Below are 20,420 nucleotides of genomic sequence, written 5' to 3' on the forward strand. Positions count from 1 at the left end.
CACTATGTTTCATGGCAGAGTTCTTAGATAACCAAAGTCCAAATAGCAAAGCGTCCATGTGCAGAGTGCTTTCAAAGTCCCAAGCAGAGATGGGAATCCAAAGTAGGAGGGAGGTCAGGCGTTGCGTTGAGAGATGAAAACTAGCAAAGCTTTTCCAGCTTTGCACCAGCATTTAAGGCCTATTCAAAGCCACTTGACAGACAGGTCCTCTGACCTATAAGCCATGCCCACATGCCAAGAGGGCAGGATGTTACAATCCACTTCGAAGAGCGGCCCCCACCTTTTCCAAAACACTCTGAAGTTCCCAGAGAGCTAGCAGCTTCAAGGCCGAGCCAGGGAGTGAACAAACTACTCCCTTGGGAACTTCTTACAGAGATAAGCTTGCAGGGAACGTCTGACATTCTCAAACCATTTCCTAATAAATCTACCCACTAGGTACAAGGCCGGCCTTGTACCTATACCTGACAGTTGGAAGCTTTTGCTTCCATTTCCAAATAGCCATGGTTTCTCATTGTCTTCATATTGGGGATTGTGGTTAGTGTTAACTATGGCTTATTGAAAAAAGCCAGGGTAATTAATTCCTGTTTGCAGTTGACTTGTTTCAATAAACAATAGTTAATGCTAGCCACAGGCTGTCTAGGGTTTGTACATAATGAGAAAACCCAATTGATTGAAAATGGAAATGAATGCTTCTGATCGCCTCCTTGTACCCATCTCCGAGGAGGAAGTGGAACCACATGGGCCTGAGGCAGGTGCACAGAATGCTTAGGACTATGGTTTAGGATGTTGTAGGTAGGTGTGGTGAGTGGCTACTTAGAATCGGCTTCCTGCATGCTTAAAATAACCCATGGAATGGCCCTAATTCTCAGCCTTATATCCCTTTTCGTCTGTTAATCAGGTAAATATTCTGGAGCAGGGGAAAAACTGGTTCAGAAGGGGGGGGGGACTAGTGTCTTCAGCAGATGTTTTTCCTGCATGCCCCTCTCTCTTTCTCTGTAAAAACAACAAAGATTCCTGTGAAACCTGGAAGGCTTATCAGTTATTATGGCATAAACTTTTGTGGACTACAACCTACTCCTTCAGATGCATGAACTGTCCTGAGGTGTCTACCCACCCATTTAAAGCCCTCATGCATTTTGGCCATTGCCTGAACAGGGCTAGAAGGTGAACTGCCATCTGGGATACATAAAGCCCCAAATATCTACATACAGCCTTGGCCAAACACTTGAGTGTTTAAATAAATTTAATGTGGCAACACGGTAATTTAAGTCAACTAGAGACTCAAGATTTTTCATAGCAGCTTTAGTGGCTTCCATTAATGGAACTAAACAGAGATGGCCTATGCATCTACTATTTATTAAGAGGCCTAGAGAGAGGCCAATACCATTGCATCGGTGATGCTGATGGTGGAGCCTGCCAAGTAGTACCGGAAAGATACTTTGAAGGTGAATCATGTGATTTAATGCTGTGCAGTAAATAGGCAGTTTCCAGTTTTGTTTGGTTCTGAGCATTGCGGCTGCTTAACCATCCAGAATCTAAAACCCTTGACCTGAAAATGAATTGGCAGTATATATCAGGCCTAGTTCCATACCTCACAGAATGGGGCCTCAGCAGCTCAGTAAATGAGAGTGCTATTACTGTATTCCTCTCTGCTCAAGACATAATTCATATAATGGAATGACCTCCTTCTGCGAGCGAGTTCCATGGCCACTGAGAAGCCCTCTCCCTAGTTCCAACTAGATACCTTTATGGGGATGTTGGGACACACAACAGAGCCTCTTTTGAAGGTAGTCAGGCAGGTTTGTACAGGAGAAGGTGGTCCCTCAGATATTCTAGTTTCAAATTAAAAAGTGTTTTAAAGCTCATCGTCAACACTGAATTAGGTTCAGAAAGAAATTGAAAGCCAGTGTAGTTGTTTCAGTAGGGGAGTTGCATGCTCCCAGAAGACAGCCCCTGTTAGCAGACTGGTGGCTGCACTCTACACCAGTTGTAGTTTCCAGAGACTTTTTAACGGCAGCCCCACATAGAGGCTGGAGTGCTGGGCTGAAAACAACAGAGTGAAATTTAATAGGGATAAATGCCAAGTTCTACATTTAGGAAATAAAAACCAAATGCACAGTTACAAGATGGGGGATACTTAGCTCAGCAATACTACAAACGAGAAGGATCTTGGAATTGTTGTAGATCGCAAGCTGAATATGAGCCAACAGTGTGATATGGCTGCAAGAAAGGCAAATGCTCTTTTGGGCTGCATTAATAGAAGTATAGCTTCCAAATCGCGTGAGGTATTGGTTCCTCTCTATTCAGCCCTGGTTAGGCCTCATCTAGAGTATTGCGTCCAGTTCTGGGCTCCACAATTCAAGAAGGACGCAGACAAGCTGGAGCATGTTTAGAGGAGGGCAACCAGGATGATCAGAGGTCTAGAAACAAAGCCCTATGAAGAGAGACTGAAAGAACTGGGCATGTTTAGCCTGGAGAAGAGAAGATGGAGGGGAGACATGATAGCACTCTTCAAATACTTAAAAGGTTGTCACACAGAGGAGGGCCAGGATCTCTTCTCGATCCTCCCAGAGTGCAGGACACGGAATAACGGGCTCAAGTTAAAGGAAGCCAGATTCCAGCTGGACATCAGGAAAAACTTCCTGACTGTTAGAGCAGTATGACAATGGAATCAGTTACCTAGGGAGGTTGTGGGCTGTCCCACACTAGAGGCCTTCAAGAAGCAGCTGGACAACCATCTGTCAGGGATGCTTTAGGGTGGATTCCTGCATTGAGCAGGGGGTTGGGCTCGATGGCCTTGTAGGTCCCTTCCAACTCTGCTATTCTGTGATTCTATGAACACCACACTTTTCTGGCTCCCCTGCACATTGGGTACAATTTAACTGAAGTACAGTTAAATTTTAATCCAGAAGCATTTCAAGTGACTTTCCAAGTAGGAACCTTAATGCAGGGCTGTGGAACCGCTGGCGTCTGGCCCATGTAGCCTCCTTGCTTTTCTCCAGAGAGTAGAGTAGCTTGTCCTCTAAGCCCTGCCCCCAGAGGGAATCCCCTCTGTTACCTCTGATTTCAGATCAGAGGTAAACAGGGATGTGGGCGAAGAAGCCTCGGGCAGCAGTGAGAGGAACAGCTGATCTTTCTAGCTCTGGCCACGTCTTTTCATGTGGCACATGGTGCCCTTATAAGGTCAGCACATGTTGCACAAAGCCAGAGACCCCGCTCCTCCCAGTGCTGGCGGAGTCCCTTTCTCCGTGACACTCTCAGCACAGAGAGATACAAAATTGGCTTGGTGTGGTGGTGACAACATCCCACCCAGGGGGAGGCAATTCAGTCCCTACCAAAAAAGGATTCTGCCGTCCTGTCATCATGTGAGGGTTCTCCCCCTCCCCATCCCCAAGGAAACAGAACAGTGATCTGTGGTGCAATTTAGAATTACTGGCTTGCTTAATTATATGTAGGAAAAAGAGGTCTCTGTGTTTACTTTTGAAGAGCTTTTTCACATACTTCCTGATTGGTAGTAATAACAGTAGAGTCATAAAGTCCAAAGTAAATATTTGACTACAGATCTGTTCACATGTTCTCCAGTCTGGTTTTATTGCTTCTGCTTATAATTTGTCTTCACTTTCTGTTTTCATCCTCCTGAATTTTCAGCAAATGTTGCCCTTTTTTCCTGTATGTTCACTGATTCTTGACATGCCTTCCCCAAAGTAGCCCATAGAAATGGAAAAAGTGCTTTTGCTTTATCAGTAGCTTAAAACGTCCTTCCTGCTACCTGCTACAGAACTCCTGTCATTGCAGAGGATTCTGGGGCATGTTGTCGGGTAAGGGTTGAGGCTTGCGGGATCTTCCTTTGCATGGCACAAAATGATAAACACTTAGAATGAAAGAATTCTGAGCCCAGGAATTTGTTTTAAAGTAGCAGAACAGAACATAGCTCTCAGTCCTTCCACACAAAACTCCAGTCCCAGTTATTCTAAACTTTCTTCATTCCAGAAATAAAATTTAGGGTGGCGGGAGTCATTTTGTTGTTGCTATTGTTAAACAACTGGGAGTGAGACACCCTGGTTATGGAGGATAAAGCTATCAATGGCTACCAGTCATGCTATGTATTGCCTCTAGTATCAGAAGCAATGTGCCTCTCAATGCCAGCTGCTGGGGAACATGAATGAGAGGGTGTTATTGCACTCATGTCCTGCTCATGGGCTTCCCTCAGACAACTGGTTGGCTGCTGTGATTGGGTTTGCGCAACACAACAACCTACCATGGGCAGCCTACCATGGGTTGTGGCGTTGTCCGAACCCAGCTTCTTTTCTGCAGGGTGGCTTATTTTTCTTGAACAAGCTACCCTGAGAAATCATGGCTCGTTTTAGGGTTGTTCATGCCCATGGTGGGTTGTCATGCTGTCCAAGGAGAGCAATTTTATCATGAGTTGGCAGAATTGGCTATGGAGCCACTTGGCAAGAGCAGCAAAAAAGCCTGTGCCACTCTTCGCAATGTTGCCAGTGGTGCTTCCAGCCTCCCTTGCTAGTGACTTCCCCTCCACCACCCAAATGGCACTTTGGAGGGACGGTCACTTGTTCACCAATGTTCCCAGCCTTTAGGAGTACACGAATGGGGCCATTTTTTTTCTATTATTCCCTCTCCCCCTCCCCTGTTATTTCACAAGAGTGCAGATTTGCCTGCCTGATATGTGTAGCCTCACCATGTCAATTTCCTTGTATGTTTCAGTTGGCAAAGGGAGGGCATTGAATATACAGTTGTATATGTATATAAAGCCTTTAAAGCCTATAAAGCCTTACACGGCTTGGGACCACAATACCTGATGGAACGCCTCTCCCGACGTGAATATACCCGGTCACTACGTTCAACATCAAAGGTCCTCCTCTGGGTGCCTATTCCGAGAGAGGCTCAGAGTGTGGCAACGAGGGACAGGGCCTTTTCGGTGGTGGAACGATCTCCCTGATGAGGCTCGCCTGGCACCGACGCTGCTATCTTTCCGGTGCCAGGTTAAGACTTTCCTCTTTGCCCAGGCATATGGCGGCACATCTTAATCACCCACATGTTTAGTTTTTTAACAGTTTTTAATGCTTTATGTGTGTATGTTCTGTGTTTTAGAATTTTAAATTTTGTATACTCGTTTTTATCTTAATTTTAGAATTTCTGTAAACTGCCCAGAGAGCCCTGGCTATGGGAGCAGTATATAAGTGCAATAAATAAATAAATATGTGAAGGATTTCACACAACCTGGAAAACTGTTTATGCAGGGTTTCAAATTGTGTGGAAACCTTTATCCATACAGGTATACATGCAAAGGGTGCCTCTCCCCAGGTATTTGCACTGTATTTGTAGATGCTAGGGAAGGTGAGTTGGCCTGCGCAATGTTAGGGCAAGGCTACTCAGCATCTCTACATGAATAATAACTTCTGGATAGGGTTGTGGTTGCTGGCCTGTTGGACTTCATCATGACCAATCTCGATTAAGGAAGCTGAACTATGGTTTGATAAGGTGGCTGCATTTGACAAACAGGTTTCTAGCCACTGCTCCACTTCCAAGGCTGCTGCGCTATAGATATAGCTGTACTGAGCTCAGATACGGGGCATAATGTGCAGCTCTTGGTAAGGTTTTTCTTTATTTAAAAGTAATGCAGGAGGCTCAGTCCAGATCAGGACTTTGGTTTGCATGGGAGGTTTAATTCTTCCTGCCGTGCCATCCCTGAAAATCCCCCAGTGGGAGATGCTGTAACTCATGTTAACTACTATAAAGGGGGAACCATTGCGGGGGAGGGGAACATGCGCTGAGGTCCCTTTTAGGATTGGGAGGGCATACTTAAATAAAACAAACTTAATAAAACTGCATGCTACATGCTAAGCATGCAATGCAATTTGACCTTTTATTAATATTTTTCATAACTACACATATATGAACAATACACATACATAACAAAAACATCCATCTTCAATATTTAACTACACATTATACTTTTTATTACTCATTAACATTAATAAGTACACCCCATCCCTAGGGATCTTATTCTACTTTCCAAAATTGCATTGAATCCTCTGGAGGTGCTCTTCCTCTCCCCTTTAATAAAACACATTCTAGAAACAGTTTCCATATCTCTTCAAAATCATTATTTTTTGTTATTCCTCTTCTTACTCTAATATTACATGTTAGTTTATCATTAACAGCAACATCCCATATTTCTTTATACCAATCTTCTATGTAATAATCCCCTTGAACCTTCCATTTTCTAGCTATCATTAACCTTGCAGCTGTTAACAAATTCATTATTAATTCCTTTATCGTTTGAGCACATTTAATTTGTCCGTACATTGATAACAATGCTACACTTGGTGTCTCTTCTAACTTCAATCCAATTATTTAATTTCTCTCTTTAAACACCATTTTCCATAGTTTTTCTACATATTCACAATTCCACCACACATGGATATACGTTCCTTTCTCCCGACATCCTCTCCAACATAATGCCGAATTCCCCTTATTTACTAAATTTAATTTTAGTGGAGTTAAGTACCACCTCCAAATCAATTTATAATAATTTTCTTTTATCCTTATGGACATACTCTTTAGCACTCGTTGTTTCCATATCCTCCCCCAGTTCTGTTGTTCTATTCCCTCCTTCAAATCACTCTCCTATACCATCCTAACGAAATCTTCTTGATCTTCCGTTTCCAGCAGTATTTTATATATTTCACTCATTAATCCTTTTATTGGTTTATTTTCTTTCTTTTCTTTTTCTTTTTGTAAAATCAGCTCCTTGAATTTAGTATTTCCTCTACATTCTTTATTATCCTTTAACCATTTCTTTGTCCATTGTTCCAATTGGATACAGTTGAACCATGATATAGTTTTCTCTTTTAATTTCCCTTTTATTTCTTACCTACTTTTCATTTTCTCGATCGAGTCTCTTATTTTAATCATTTCCCCCTCTTTTAATTGCTTTACCAACTCTTTTTTTAAATTTTTGGGAAAGTTCCTCATTACCACCACTGGTGTTATTGGGGAGATGACTGGAGCCAATTTTTAAATATATTTTCTAAATATATTTCTAATACAAATTTCTAATACATTCTTTAAGAGAGGGTTCTCTATTCCCCCCATTTTTAATTATAATCTTTAAAAAATGTATTTTCTAACTTCCAATCTATATCTTCTTTTTTTTAATCTTCTAACCAATTTAAATCCACTATTCCTATAATACTTTCTATTACATATCTCAACTGATTTGCTACATACCGTCTTTCCCCGAAAGTAAGACATCCCCTGAAAATAAGACCTACTTCCAGTTTTGCCTCTCGCTGTAATATAAGACCTCCCTCAAACATAAGGCCTCCCCGATAATAAGGCCACCCCGGAATATAAGCTACCGTAAAGCGAAGCTACCGTAAAGCGTCTGACTCCTCTGGACCGCAGTGGCGGGCGCCGCCGCGCAGCTCACTGATTGGCCGCAGCGCAGCTGGAGCTGTTAAGGCAGTGCGAGGTCTCTTTAAATCAGAGAGCCCGCGCCGCCAGGACAAGCTGGCGCCTTCTGCCGCCTGCTGCTCGCTCTGCCCTGACGGAGTCTGGCTGACTCACCATTAGACAGTGAGTGAGTCGCGCGGGGCAGGAGTCGGGCACATTGTGTGGAATCTGGCCGGCACAGACACACAGGGGTGACTGAGGTGGGGGGGGAACGTCTGGTGACCGTATACCGTATACAAGTAATACATTTCCTTTTTTTTTGTTCAACAATAAATGTGTACCGTATTCTTCTTCATGGAAAAATAAGACATCCCCTGAAAATAAGACCTAGCGCATCTTTGGGAGCAAAAATTAATATAAGACACTGTCTTATTTTCGGGGAAACAGGGCAGTATAACTTAATATTTGGGAGCCCTAATTCTCCTGTTTTCTGCGTCTTATACCATTTTTTTTTATTTACTCTTGCTTTCCTATCTCCATTACAAAAATTATTAACCATAGTTTGCCAACTCTTTAGTTCTTTTTCAGATATCTTAATTGGCAACATTCTAAATATAAAATTAATTTTTGATAAAATCCTAATTTTTATAAGTGCTATTCTCCCAAACCATGATAATTTTATCTTTTTATATTCTTCTAATTTTACCTTTATTTCTTGTTTTAAATTGTTAAAAAATTCCTCTTTTGACCTTGAGAAGGCAGAAAATGAAAGCAAATACGCACTTCTAAACTATGGTTTGCTTGTTGGAAGTTTAAATCATGGTCTGAAACTATGGTTACTACTTCACGTGATGACAGAATAAACCTCACCTTCTTGCCCACTCCCCAGCACAGAAGACTTCACCCCCATAGCTGCAAACTTCAGAATAAGATTGACAATAAGATTCTTTCAGGGAAGGGCTTGCCATCCTTGTAGGCTCCTTCCAACTCTGCTATTCTATGATTCTATGATCTATTACTTTTCACTGAGGAAGCCCTGAGTAGCTTCTGAGGAACGGCGTGTGTGTATATAATCTGGGACTCAAGCTTTACAACCCCTGCACTATGTTTTAGGCTTTTGGTTGCACCACCAAGAAGTAAAATCACACCTGTGGAAAAAGACTTCAGACAAGACTCCGCATATCAGTAGCAGCTGTTGTGCACGCCTCTGAGTTGCCAATTGCCTAATGCAAGACTTTTGGCATGAGATCTTGTGGTAAGTAGGTCGGTGTTGGCATACTCTGTATGTGTTTTTAAAAATTTCCTTCAGATCGGGGTAGAGGGAAGGGTAGCACATATGGCTTCTTTGACCACTGAAGCTACTGTTTAGAGGCAGACGAGCTCAGTTTTGGCCCTTTCAATCTGGAAGAAAGATGGAGGTCACAGACTTTGTAGGATGGTATCAGGGAGATTATCACCTTGACCTTTAAAAAGCAGGAGCAATTTATGTTCATGGTTCTAAAATAAAAGTTATAATTCTCAGACTGTGCAAACTCTTCTTTTTATACTGTGAATTGCAGTCAGGACTTGAGCTCTGGTGCCAGAGGTCATGATCCCAGGATTGGAAGGATTTCAGATGGGACTGAGTTTGTGCAACAGCACTCAGCTCTAGCCAAAGCACTGAACTGCAGGCAGCCAGCCAAGAAAGTCCCTCAACAACCAGAGACTAGGATAGGTCAGGAGAATCTCCCTGAACCCTTTTAAAAGCTTCAAAGTCACGCTTGTTCACTGGGATTCTACTGCAGAACTTTGCCTTGCCACCCCACCCTTGAAGGTGATAGACGCTAGGTCTGATGATTGCACTAATACAGGAAGGTTGACAATAGAGCTGCAAGAATCGTTACCTAGGAAGTGATTTAATTTCTTGTAGCGTCCTTGACATTACAGTTGTATGCTTATAGAGCTAAAAATACTTGGGCTGAATGAAGTTTCCTGTTTTTCTACATGCAAGTTAAGTATGGGTGCTGTGTGAAAGGAGAGAAGGTTAGCATCCCCCTTGGTAAGGATAGAAAAGGCTCCCATGGCCTATAAAATGCACACCTGTAAGAGCCTTCTGTCACTGCAATGATCATAGTGAAGCCTCCGCCAACCCAGTGCACTCCAGAAGTGTTGGAGTACAACTGCCATGTTCCCCAACCAGCATGTAGTCCAACACATCTGGAAGGTCCCAGCTTAGAGGAGACTGGGACCCATTGAAGTTTCTCCTACTGAAGAATTGGTTTGATGCAGTTCTACTGCTGAAGCTATTCAGCTCTGATCATTTAAGCTGTGAGGGTGAGAGGCCTTCTGGGTACTGTCAATTGCTCCAAGTTATTTGAAGGAAGAGCAAGGCATACATGTAATAAAACCATTATGGGTATTAAAGTCAGAGGTGCTGTCTTTGGGGAAGGCTGGTTAAAGGGTTGGATCTGAATACAAGAAAAAACAATCTTGACATTTCAGTGAGGCTCACGCAGTGTCTTTCAACGATTCTCTTATGAGGATGATGCTAAAACCAAGAGGGCCGGGGAGCTCATGTAAATGTATTCTGATATTCACAGTCCATAGATTGTTTGTGTTGTCCATCATTAGTTGCTCATTCTGCTTTTATCATCACAGCGGGGATTGGCAGGAAGACTTGCCAGGTCCCCTCAAGGTTTCCATTGGCTTAGCAGAAGTCATGGGCAGGCAGGGCTGCCTGGAATACTTGGGTGAGTGCGAAGACATGACTTGGGTGGCAGGATAGGAATTTGCACTAAGGGCCAAACATAATGTGTCCTATCTCTCCTGCCTGGAAGTGATGGAAGAACATTAGATTGGCAGAGCTGTGTCTGTGATAGGAATGGCTCTTGAGGACCAATGAGACTGAAAGAGAAAGGGGGGTGGGATTTGAAGAGAGACTGATTTCAGAATGAGAGTTCAAGCTGGAATAAGGATTTTTCTTTTCTTTTGAGGGACAGATCATTGGTGAAGAGAACTTCGGCTATGGGGTGGTATAGAAATGTAATAAATAAATAAATAAATGTCAAATGATAATTTTGAAGCACATTGCTTCCCCCAAATTGCCACAAGAAATGCTTCCACCATTTCAGCAAGCCTGTACCTGATTGAACTCAAGCTTGAGGGTCTCTTCTGTCATTGAGATCTTGGATAATTTCACACAACCAGGTCTGAATTCAAAAGGATATGTGAATTTATTATATTTTCCCATTGTTCATGAACTATGTTGCCCTCCTTGGCATCCCTACAATTCCTGGTTTACCTTGTACCCTCTGTAGTAGTTGTAAATCCTAATGTATGGCATAAGTAGTTTTATAGGGAAATGGGGAGGAGCTTGGCAGTTCATTGGAAATTCCACCATGTTATGCATCAAGACGTACTGGGTTCAGCTGTGCTTCCTCCCAGATAACTCTACATACTTCTTGAATACAGTTCCACAGTGTCACATCAAAGGCCAAGTGTGCCACTGCCCTTTGCCCAACATGATAAGCCCCAGCTCTCTTAGAATCATAGAATAGTAGAGTTGGAAGGGGCCTATAAGGCTATCGAGTCCAAACTCCTGCTCAATGCAGGAATCCAAATTAAAGCATCCCTGACAGATGGTTATCCAGCTGCCTCTTGAAGGCCTCCAGTGTGGGAGAGCCCTTCTTCCCAGCCTTGGATCTGCAGAGTGGGGCAAGGATCATCCCGGAGTTGCCCGCTCTAGCCCCATGATTGGGAGGAAGGCTAGGGATTGTTTAGGCACTGCATTGCTGAGGCCCTCTGAGTACCTCTGTCACACAGAGTCAAGCTGACAGGCCCTTGGTACCCCTTTTAGCCCTACACTGTCTCTCAGCAGTACAGTCGTCAAGGAGGGCCTTCCCCCAGCCTTTTCCTGCTCTAAACGTAGAGCTGGAAGGGAACAGGGCATTGTTCCTAACCTTTGTGTGAAAGCACAGCTTGACCCGGCTACTAAGGACAGTTAAGAGATTGTGGCCTCTTTATAGAAGGCCATTGGCCACAGACACAAGAGCAGCCCTGTTCAGTTGGACCGAAGCCCATCTAACCTTGCACTCTGTTTCCAGAATTGACCAGCCTGGTGACTCTAGGAAGCTCATAAGCAGGGCTTCTTGAAGGCAACAGGCTGCCATGGTTATCCAAAAGTCTTAGAACCTGAAAAATCCATTTAACAACTTTGTATAGGATCAGTCTGTTTATGTGTACACCTAAGTCTATTAACGTTAGTGTGCACTGATGAACATGAGCCTGCATAGGGTTGATCTGCTATGTTCCATTATTTAATTGGGTTTCTTCTTCTTCTTCTTCTTTTTTTTTAAAAAAGCCACATCTTGCTGTAGTAGATTCCATAGATTATGTACTTTTTTTGGTCATTCCTGAACCTTCTGACAATCACATTTATTGGATGACCTTGAATTCTACTACTATGGGAGTTGGGGGACAAAATTCTCTGTTAACTTCTTCTGTGCTCTGCGTACTTTTATAAATCTCTGCAATTCCCCTCTCTCCTAATTTAGTAATCTTCTGTCTAAACTAAGATGCTGAACCACTTTATCCTTTATTTGTAGAGGAGATGCTCTGATTCCCTGATATTTTTACTGCCTCTTTCTGTACCTTAATCCAGTTCTATGAGATCCTTTTTTCAGATAGACTGACAGTGTTTTTTGTGTTGATGACAAGCAAATGCAATCGTATGTACCTAGGAAAACATCTGTTCTTAATTTTTTTTTGTAAGGAAAACGTTAGATCCTTTACTGTTAAGAGAAAAGAGAATCACTAAAGTGTAAGTCTAATAATACTTCTATAAAGAGCAAGTAAGGAGAATATTTTGTTTTTTTGGTGGGGTGAGGGAGAGGGTATCTCATTTGTAAGCAAAATTAATCTGTCTTTGGACAAGAACTCTGCCATGATCTTTGATATTGGCATTATTACAACAGTGGTAAGCTCTCTTATCCAGTTAAACTATGGTATTCTGTAGTCATATAAGTTGTAAAATTGGCTGTGCTTGATGTCATGGCAAGAGATTACTTGAATGGCTTTTCAAAATTAGAATGTGGATGTTAGATGAAATTTGAAAGCTCAACCCTGTGGGTTTGCCTTTGTTTGGCAGGTTTTTATGGAGCTGCCCCAGGGAGAAAAAAGCAAAGAGTGGAATGGAAACTAAAGCACAATAAGGTTCGGCTGGTGCAGCCAGTTTATTCACTTCCTCCCCTCCTCTGGTTGAACTTGAAACCTGTGATGGCCCATTGTTTTAATTATCCAACCTGTGGTATAACTGGACGTTTCTGCAAACCAAAAGCCTTGTGAGATGGAAGCTGTCCTGTTCTTGCTTTTTGGTCAGGTCATATTAAAACAATGATGCATTGTTTTTTTAAAAAAACCTGACTTTTGAACTCTATTTAGATCTCAATTCTATGTAGTATTAATCTCTCTTTTAAAAGGATATCTCAATTTAATACAAACAAGTTAAAGCCTACACTTGTAATCCCTTAAAAGTAAATAATTAACATCTAAGTGTACTGAATCAGAGTCTATTTTTCTGTGAAAGAGAAATGGTGGGAGAATGTTTTTATTTATTCATTTAATTTGTATCTTGTCTTTCCACGAAGAAATAGTCAAGGTGTCTAACACAGTAACATACAGATCAAAAGCAAAATCTTAATTTAAAACGGAACATAAAACCAAATAAATTAAACAGAACTAAATTAAAGAGCATTTAGTATTAAGCATTGTAAATGATGCAGCGGCTCAGTTCACACAACACTTTTCTCTACGCAGTGTGAAAACTCTACTCAATGGTGGAGGTTTTAGGAGGTACTCACCACACATGTTCCAACTCCACCGTTGTGTGACTGTGGGCTACCATGGAGTAGAGGAAAACTCAATACAGCATTGATTGACAGTTCCTCCGCTCTCTCTCCTCCCCCAGACCTCCCAGTGCTATCCCATCAGCCATTGCTGTGAAAAACAATCCTGGCAGCTCTCCTAGAGCAGCACTTCATCCTTTGGCTGCTCTAGCCAGGGAACTCAGTAGCCAGTGGGGAAACTCCAGTCAGTGCATCAAGAAACTCATATGAAACTCTCAACACAACACGGAACACAATGGTTGTGCAGGAACTCTTCTCTGCACAGCATGGATATTCAGGCTGGAGTGTTTTTCAAAAACAACAACAACTCCACCATGGGGTGGAGTTTTCCCTCCAGTCAACACATTTCTCAATGGTGGTGTAACAACTCCACTGTGGAGTTCTAAAGCCACCATTGAGAAATGTGTTGTCTGAACTGAGACAGCAAGCCCTGTAGTATATATATCTTTATTCATTACTGCAATCTTCCTATTGGGCGGAGGCACTAGCAAGTCATCAAACTGCATTAAATTCAGATTTCTTTGCTTTTAAAAAAGGGACAGTTACTATAAATTGAAAACTTTAAAAAAAACTGGAGGCCAAGTGGACTGCCACATCTGTCGATGGATGGATGGATGGATGGCCTAGTCTCCTTGGAGCCTTTAATTTATTTATTTCTCATGGCATGGCCCATTGGCAGTTAGTTCTCTGAATACTCATGTTCCTTTGCACCACAAATTCACAAATTTTGGGCAGTCTTGGTAACCAGCCCAAATGTGTGGGCGCAATTGAACTCACCCATCCACTTCAGAGGTCTTTGGAGCACCTCCGAAGTGTAATGTGACAGGAGTAACACCCACCATCTACCCAGTTCAGAGCTGGGAAGGAGGAGGACAGTGGCTTGCCTGTGTAACAGGGATACTCTCCATGGGGTATGAATCTCTGGACTTCTGCCAGGCCCTGAGTTTGGTGATTGGCGACATAGGCCAGTAAATGTAACTGCTAGTCACTTTTGTAAGAGTACAGCTATACTAATGAACACAACACGGAGCTGCTCTCTTGGTGACTGTCTGGAAGCTTCTGCTAGCTGGACAACTGCAATAGAGAAGTTTGTGTGGAATGTGAGTGTGGAGGACTTGCAGACATCGACTAGTGTCTGGGCTTCTGGAATTGTATTCTTGCAGTGGGAAATAGACTGTGCTTATAACACAAAGCAAACATCAATTGTTACCTCACACATTTTTCAAATACCTTTTAGGTTGTGTTTTGTCTTTCTCCATGGCCTGCAAGTTGAGGTTTCGGTATTGTTGTATTTGCTTTTAAAACAACAACCCTGAAACAATTAATGGCAGCTGTACATATTCTGAACCTTCGGCTGTTTCCTAAGGGTTCTGCATACCAATCTCCACCTTTTTATGACTGCAAATGTGTGCTGCTCTGGACCGCTATTGCTGACAGAACATCCAAGCTTGTTTAACCATGCATCAAAGCATGAAGCCTCTCTAGGCCAAGGGAGAGGAGCCTTGCCCCATTTGCCTAATCTAGAGGTTATTCTGGAGTTTCAATTATGTGCTAAAATGGAGGCACTGAAAGTATGTTCTGGAATGATAAATATTATGTTTCAATGCAGTATTTTCCGGTGTTCTGACAGCAGTAGCACATTTTCTTTTCTGAATTAAAACTGAACTCGCCAATCATTCTTACTCTTGAAAAGGTTTACTTTTTAGAGTGTGGGGGATTCACCCATTCTTGAAAGTGCCCACCCTCGGTATTTCAGCATAAATCACTGATTTGGGTGCGTGCATCACTATGTCGGATCAGCAAGCCCAGAACAGTGACTCATATAGAGAGTTAGTGGGCAGCATCCTTTTTTGGGGGGTAGATGATTTTGCTGCCTTTCTCCATCAACTGCAATTTCAACATTTGAAGAAAGGAGGAAGAATTAGTCTCCCTTTATGGAGAATGATTGGAACGAGGCAAAGCCAGCACAGTAAATCCTGCAGAGATGCCATGTCTGTAAGATTTGGTGAAAACTTTACAACAGTTTTTCTGCAGAAAGATTTTCATTTCTAAAACTGCATTGTTTCTTAAAATTAATTAGTAACAATATATGAGAGAGAGAAATTAAAGGCTATTAAACATGATAGACAAATGAATACCAGCTGCTGGAAATAAATAGCCAGGGAAGGTAGAGCTGTTGGAATGTGTGATGCCCTGAAATTTTTTGGAGGAAAGGCAGGATAGCTATGTGACAAATAAGATGTGTAAATTCACCATGGACCTCAGATTTTCGATGATTTTTAAAAATATACTTGGTGTTCAATATCTTGCCATCCTTACCCTCACCCATTACTGTTCCTGATTCGTGCTATTAAAATCACCTGAAAAGGAATCCACTTGAGCTAATACTTTGTCAAGTTACTTGTAATCTTAACTGAAATTTCCACTTGGTAGTTTGACCTTTGTAAATCAGAAGGAAGCCATTATCTCTTTTCTATATGATAAGAGTTATGGATGCATTCTGCCTGGGACAATTGATGCCTTCTGTATGGATCAGTAGAAAAGCCTATGTGGTAGTAGTTTGTGTCTTTATAGCTGCTTTCTTGGCAAGTTTCAGTTCCAAGAGCTCAAGAACGGTTGCAATTTTGTTAGCTCACAAAGATGCTGGTCTTATAAATGGGTACCTTGTGTACGAATGACTTGAGTATTTATTTATTACATTTATATACCACCCCATAGGCGAAGCTCTCTGGGCAGTTTACAAAAGATTTCCCACAACTGATGCCCTTGAGATGTGTTGAACTACAACTCCCATTCATTGGACCTGTTGGCCATGCTGGCTGAGGCTGATGGGAATTATAGTCCAGGTACATCTGGATAGCACCAGATGTGCTGGACTAGCCCTGCTATAATTGAAGGAAGGAAGTAGTCCCAGAGCCAGACCAGGATTTATTTACCTGAAGAGTGCAAAAGCTTAGTGAATATTTTTTGTTTATATATGACATAAGTGTCTCAGAAAAGTGAGTCTTGTTCAAAATGCCACGTTCAAAATGATCTGTGCATCAGATCGAGAGATATTTAGGGTGGATACTTTTGAAATGAAAGCCCTGTATGATAAACTATAAAATCATACAATCCTGAGAAAGTGGATGTATAACGAGGTATCACTCATAATTCCCTAAGCATTGGGGTAAACCTCCATGTTATTATACATTTTCTTAATCCTCATTAAAAAATTCAACTTTTTTGTTCTTGAATTTTCTTTTGAAAGTTGTATAGTTTTTTTTAGTAAATCATGGTTAAACGTCACACACAACCAATGTGAACACTGATTTTATACGTTCAAATGAAATTATTTCAAAATAATGGAGTTGACAAAAATGGGTTTGTCATTAAAAAAGTATTTGTCATTAAATTTGAAACATTTCAGAAAAAAAATCATCTCTGTAGCGTAAATGGGTGAGAAGTTATGCATATTTAAATGTGGCAACTATGTAATAGGCAGCCATATTAATGACATCATCACGCAGCCCCCAACCAATGGAATTTTGTAAGTCTCACTTTTCTGAGACATTTATGTCATATATAAAACAAAAAAAAATCACTAAGCTTTTGCACTCTCTGGGTTAATAATTCCTGCCTGGCTCTGAGACTAATGTCCATTGAAAGGAGAAGGAAGGTGGGTCTGGAGGAAACGTTCAGGTGAGCGAAGACTGCAAAAGTGAGGAAGAGGAGTGCAAAATTATGCATGGTATGGGAGATGTTTTTCTCCCTCTCCCATAATACTAGAACCCAGTGGGGTCATCCCATGAAGCTGATTGGTGGGAGATTCAGGACAGATAAAAGGAGGTACTTCTTCACACAGCACATAGTTAAGTTGTGGAATTTGCTACCACAAGATGTGGTGGTGGCCAATTTGGATGGCTTTAAAGGGGGTTGGATAAATTCCTGGTGGAGAAACCTTTCAATAGCAGTAAACCTATTTACACCAGTTGCTCAGGAACATGAATTGGACGGTGCTGTTGTACTTATGTCCTGCTTGCGTGTCCTGGTTGCATGTCCTTGGTCAACAGCTGGTTGGCCATTGTGTGAACAGAATGCTGGACTAGATAGTCCCCTCGAGTTAGAAAGGATTTCTAAGAAGTGTTTTTGTTCTGGGCTAGGAATGCTGTGGTAAACTTCTGTGTGTCCCACTAGCGTGGAAATTTATTTTAAACTTTCCATATGTTCAATTTTGTCAGGGTGGAAAAACTGGTGGCTGGAAGTGCAAACGCTGGAGCAAACAGGACTAAGAAAAGTAGGAGGGGTGGAAGAGGCAGAATGGGTATCAAAAAATGCATTCAAGTGTAAATATGTCAGCACTGCCCTGAACGTGGGATAAACATCTTGATGTGCATTCCCATCAACAACTATCTCAACTAGTCAACATGCATGTGACAGCCAACCACTATAATGCATATCAGTTTGTGCAACTGTCCTATGTGTGTGAGTGTGTCGGTTTGTGTCTGTGCGCAAGAGGGAGAGAGAGAGAGAAAAAGGAGGGGCAGGGGGAGAGAAAATAAAAAGGAAACAAACCACACATGTGTGCAAGTTGCTTAGGGAATAAGGAGATCTTTAACGTTCCACAGACTTTCTGTGGAACGTACTGCAGAAATAAAGGGAACAGGTTTTGCATGTCCCTCGCTAAGACTAAAGAGCAACATCATCAACGGTGTCACAACCTCTGTTTCTCCGCTCTGCCTGCCTACGCTTTTGCCAGCTATCTAAGAGATGCGCTGAATTTTGCATGTATAGCATGGTTGGCAGGGTGGGGACAGAAATAGGAGCTGCATCGAACAGCTGATGTTTCCATCATTAAGTGCGAAGCTAAAAAACTCAATAATAAACAGGCCCAATGCCTTGGATTACCTCAGGCTCACAATAATCTCTCAGCATCTCCCCCTCCACCACCACCACCCTCTTATCTGCCAGTGTGGTTGTAACAACAGAGTGCTTAACTTGAATGCAAAACACATCGCAATTTAGTTCATAGGAGTGTACTTTGAAACCCTTATCTATGCTGACAGGGTAAATAGTTTGCTATAATATACATTGGGATGGCCAGCTCCTGGTCTCCTGATACTCATCTAGGGCCGAGAACGATAGGCCCCTACCACAGATGGTGAGGTTCTCTAATAAAGTTGGCATGAATTGCTGCACAGGTACGAGTGATAGAAACTGCACTGTGATTTCTCTCTCTCTTGCTATTGAATGGTTGCAGGCGCAAAAGCACTCTTCAATCAAAGTTGGGGAAGCCTCACTATTAGTAGGGTCTCTGTGTTGTCAGGCTGAAGAGTGTACGCTTTTGTTTTTAATCCCAGTGTAACGTTTTGGAGCCAGCAACACCTAATTATACCTAGGGAGATTTTTTTTAATGAGATTTCTTTTTACAAGTATCCATGAGTCCAGATAGTGGAGAGGTAAACAGGGTCAGATGTTCATATGCCTACCTGGTGTTGCTGTGAAACTGTGAAAAGGTGTCTCAGGTTAAATTGTGTTTACGTGCAGTTTAGGGTATGGATTTGGTTGTTGATGATGATTTCTTTCATTCATAAGCTGCCTGTCAGCCTAGGAGAGCCCCCCCCCCCAAAGTGTCAAACGAAACTAAAATGAAATTAAATAGATAATAAAATAGATAATCACCAATTAATAAGACCTAGAACTCGTAAAGCAACATTATAAAATCCACTGATAAGATATTCATGCCTGTATCAGGCTCATAAGCAGAACCTTCTTTAGTTACCTGAGGCAAATGGCATGGAACCAGGCAGAGAAGCTTTTATAAGTGACTCTTTAAACGATAGATTACTAGTGCAACTTTGAGTGGGCAGCGTGGACCTGTGGAATCTTTTTAGGATGTTTTTGTGGACTTACTTTGCAAGGCTGGGTCACGTGCAACTTTATAAAATGACGGTTATTCCCCATGGCCTGCAAGTTCCCAGAAGGCTGGCAGAATAGAAATATTATGACCTCTTGATTAACTGAACAACAAACTATGGATTAACCCCTGGGTTGTTTTGCCCCTGAACAACTTAACCATCCATGTTCAGACGTTACCTCAGCAACCTACAAAGGAACCAATTATGGGTTGCTGAGTAAAAGTGGAAGAGATGGGTGAGCTGCAGGCACCTGCTTTCTCTTGCTCGTGCATGACATCTTGTTGGGTTTTAAACTGAGGGGTTGTTGTTAGATGCGAACCCAGAAACTCACTACTTGACAGTCCTGACAGTGATTTCGTACAAGTGGTAGAGATCATATGAGAAAGCTGTTCCTGGACAGCTGTTTAAAATAGCTTTCAAAATGCTAACTATACATTGTATTATGCATGTGCTGCTACTGAATACCTTGAGTGCCATTTTTTGCTAGAAAGGCATGGTATAAATAAAATTAGTAAATAAATGCAATTTATTTTATTTAAAACATTTGTATCCTGCCCTATATCATTATGATCTCAGGGCTGCATACAGATAAAAGCATACAGTATAAAACAATAAATATACACAGGTTGCTGGGGCTGTGAAGCTGTGGGGCCTAAAAGAATAAAGGCGAGATAGGAGCGGCAGCAGTAGGCCTGAACCCTCACACATGTCATCAGCACAGGTGGGTGGGTTGAAGTGGTCCTGGGTGCTAGTGGCGTGGATAGTCCCATCAGGTAGCTTGTGGGCATCTCACGTGAAGTCGAGATGACGCAAGGTGGCAAAACGTCACACACACACACATAATTAAGTGTCAGGATATTAGTAGCAATACTTATTGATGGAGTATGGAAAACCAATCCTGTGACCTTATCTTACCCCAGGTATACAATAGGTAATTGTAGCCTGTAATGTGATTAGGTTTGGCTAATTTCTACATTGTTATTACTGCTACCATAACTCTTACCAAGCAACAGCTGTGCGTTTACCATCAAATTTATCTGCACAAATTAGCAAGTAATGGTACTCTTCTTCAAACCCTTACCCAGTAGACTATATAAGTCCTTATGAAATAACAAGAAGCCAAGCGCAGTTTCATTGTGCATAAGTACTGTATTGTGCCCTAGTGTAGTGCAGAACATTCATAATTTGGATTTGACTAGTGACACACTTGCCCAGAAAGCTG

The 20,420-nt window shown here is 42.0% G+C and overlaps 1 protein-coding gene and 1 non-coding gene across 3 annotated transcripts in view; both read left to right on the top strand.

Moving 5' to 3' along the window:
- ETV6 (ETS variant transcription factor 6) overlaps positions 1-20,420 on the top strand; it is a 195,813-nt gene that overhangs the window by 25,665 nt on the left and 149,728 nt on the right. The gene's annotated exons all lie outside the window — the stretch shown is intronic.
- On the top strand, positions 9,420-9,515 carry LOC134404370 (U6atac minor spliceosomal RNA). The gene has a single exon (XR_010025876.1). It is a non-coding gene; the product is annotated as a U6atac minor spliceosomal RNA (small nuclear RNA).

Source organism: Elgaria multicarinata, chromosome 9 (assembly GCF_023053635.1).
Source record: "Elgaria multicarinata webbii isolate HBS135686 ecotype San Diego chromosome 9, rElgMul1.1.pri, whole genome shotgun sequence".
NCBI classification, from domain to species: Eukaryota; Metazoa; Chordata; class Lepidosauria; order Squamata; family Anguidae; genus Elgaria; species Elgaria multicarinata.